Source organism: Chiloscyllium punctatum, chromosome 18, assembly GCF_047496795.1.
Source record: "Chiloscyllium punctatum isolate Juve2018m chromosome 18, sChiPun1.3, whole genome shotgun sequence".
Lineage (NCBI taxonomy): Eukaryota > Metazoa > Chordata > Chondrichthyes > Orectolobiformes > Hemiscylliidae > Chiloscyllium > Chiloscyllium punctatum.
The window spans coordinates 15,532,984-15,536,074 of record NC_092756.1 but is presented as its reverse complement, the minus strand read 5'-3'; positions in this window follow the sequence as shown (position 1 = coordinate 15,536,074).

Below are 3,091 nucleotides of genomic sequence, written 5' to 3'. Positions count from 1 at the left end.
AATACACGTGAGACTTACTGGTCTGTAATTGCCGGGGATTTCCCTATTTGCTTTCTTGAAGAGAGGAATTACATTTGCCTCGCAATTGTCCTCAGGTCTGATTCCAGTGGAGAGCGAGGATGAAAAGATCTTCGTAAGTGGTGAAGCCATTGCAATTTTCGTTTCCCAAAGCAGCCGAGGACAAATCTGGTCCAGACCTGGTAACTTGTCAATCTTAATGTTTGATAAAATTTTCAGCACATCAGCTTCCTCCATCTCTGTCCATTCCAGCATGCACACCTGCTCTTCAAAGGTTTCATTCACTACAAAATTCATTTCTTTCGTAAAGACAGAAGCAAAAAATTCCTTTAGGGCTTCACCTACCTCCTCAGACTCCACACACAAATTCGCTATGCTATCCCTGATCGGCCCTACTCTTTCCTTGACCATTCTCTTATTCCTCACATAAGTGTAAAATGCCTTTGTGTTCTCCCTAATCCGTTCTGCCAAGCCTTTCTCGTGCCCCTTGCTGGCGCTCCTCAGACCGTTTTTGAGCTCCTTCCTCGCCTGCTTTTAATAATCTAGAGCTGAGCTTGACCCTGGCTTCCTGCACATTATGTAAGCTACCTTCTTCCTTTTGACAAGAAACTCCACCGCTCCCGTCATCCAAGGTTCCATTATCTTACCACTTACCTGTCTCAGAGGGACATATTTATTCATCACTAGCAACAACTGTTCCTTAAACAGTCTCCACATGTCTATAGTTCTTTTACCATGGAACAATTGCTCCCTTTCCATGCTTTCTAACTCATGTCTAATTGCATCATAGTTTCCTCTTCCCTAATTAAATATCCTCCCATTTTACCTACTCCTCTCCTTCTCCATAGCTATGTAGAATGCGAGGCAGTTCTGTTCACTATCACCAAAATGCTCTCCCACCACAATATCTCATAGCTGCCCCGGTTTGTTTCCGAGCACCAAGTCTAGAATGGCCTCTCCCATCGTCGGCCTGTCAATGTACTGAATTAGGAAACCCTCCTGAACGTACCTTCCAAAAATGCTCCATTCAAATCTTCTGCTCGAAGGAGGTTGCAATCAATATTGGGAAAGTCAAAGTCACCCATTACAACAACCCTACTACGTCCACACTTTTCCAAGATATGCCGAGCTATGCTTTCTTCCATCTCCCTGCTGCTATTGGGGGACCTGTAGTAAACCCCTAACGAGGTGACTGCTCCCTTGCTGTTCCTAATTTCCACTCATACTGACTCGGTAGGCAGATCTTCCTCAACAATGGAAGCATCTGTAGCTGTGATAACCTCTCTGATTAATAGTGCAACACCCCCTCCACTTTTCCCCCTTCCCTAGTCTTTTTAAATGCTCTAAACCCTGGAACATCTAGCGACCATTCCTGCCCCTGAGAAACCCATGTCTCTGTTATGGCCCCAACATTATAGCACCAGGTACTGATCCATGCTCTAAGTTCATCACTTTTATTTCTGATACTCCTTGCGTTAAAGCAAATACACTTTAAGTTATCCCTTGGTCCCTTCCCAGGAAAATCCTTCCCACTAGCTGTTCTACCTCTTGCTATTGACTGATCTGCATCAACTCTCACCTCTGGTATACAGCTCAGATTCCCACCCCACTGCCATACTAATTTATATCCTATCAAACTACTCGAACAAACCTTCCACCCAGGAAATTGATCCCCTTCCAGTTCAGATGCAACCCGTCTTTCTTGTACAGGTCCCACCTTCCCCAGAAGGCATCCCAATTATCTACGTATCTGAAGCCCTCCTTCCTACACCAGCTGTGCAGCCACGTGTTAAGCTGTGCCTGCTCCCTGTTCCTTGCCTCACTATCTCATGGCACCGGTAGTAACCTAGAGAACATTTCTCAGTTCGTCCGGCTTTGCAGCTTCCATCCTAACTCCCTGAAATCACTTTTTATATCCTCGATCCTTTCATGGCTATATCATTAGTGCCAATATGTAACACGATTTCTGGGTATTCGCTCTCCCCTTTTCTAACCTTATACACCCGGTCGGAGACGTCCTGGACTTACTGTGTTACTATCTCCCTGACGCCCTCACACTTACTGCGTCACTATCAAATTGATCCCATCACACTTACTGTGTTACTATCTCCCTGACCACATCACACTTACTGCGTCACTAATCAACCTGACCCCCTCACACGTACTGCATCACTATCTTCATGATCTGATCACACTTGCTACGTCAATATCTCCCATAGCCCCTTACACTTTCTACGTCATTATCACCATGACCCATTCACTTTTACTGTGTCACTATCACCCTGATCCCCTCACACATAGTGCATCACCATGACCATGAACCCATCACACCTACTGGGTCACTATTACCCTGATCCCCTCACACTTTGTGGATCACTTCCATCGTGACTGCATCACCCTAACTGCATCACTATCACACTGATCCCCTCACTCTTACTGCGTCACTATCACCCTGACCCCATCATACTTAGTGCGTTACTATCACCCTGATCCCCTCACACTTGCTGCGTTACTATCACCCTGATCCCCTCACACTTGCTGCGTCACTATCACCCTGACCCCATCACACTGCATCACTATTACCCTGACCCATTACACGTACAGCGTCACTATCACCCTGATCCCATCACACTAACTGCGTCAGTATCACCCTGATCCCCTCACATTTATTGCATCACTATCGCACTGACCCCCTCAGACTTACTGCGTCACAATCACCCTGACCCGCTCACACTTACTGCATCGCTATCACCCTGACCTGCTCACACTAACTGCATCGCTATCACTCTAACCCCATCACACTTGCTGCGTCACTATCACTCTGTCCCCATCACACTTGTTGCGTCAGTATCACCCTGACTCCATCATAATTACTGCGTCACTATCACCCTGACCCACTCACACTTACTGCATCGTTATTACCCTGACCTGCTCACACTTACTGCATCGCTATCACTATGACCACATCACACTTGCTGCGTCACGATCACTCAGACACCATCACACTTACTGTGGCACTATCACCCTGACCCACTCACACTTACTGCATTACTAACATGCTGAGCCGCTCACA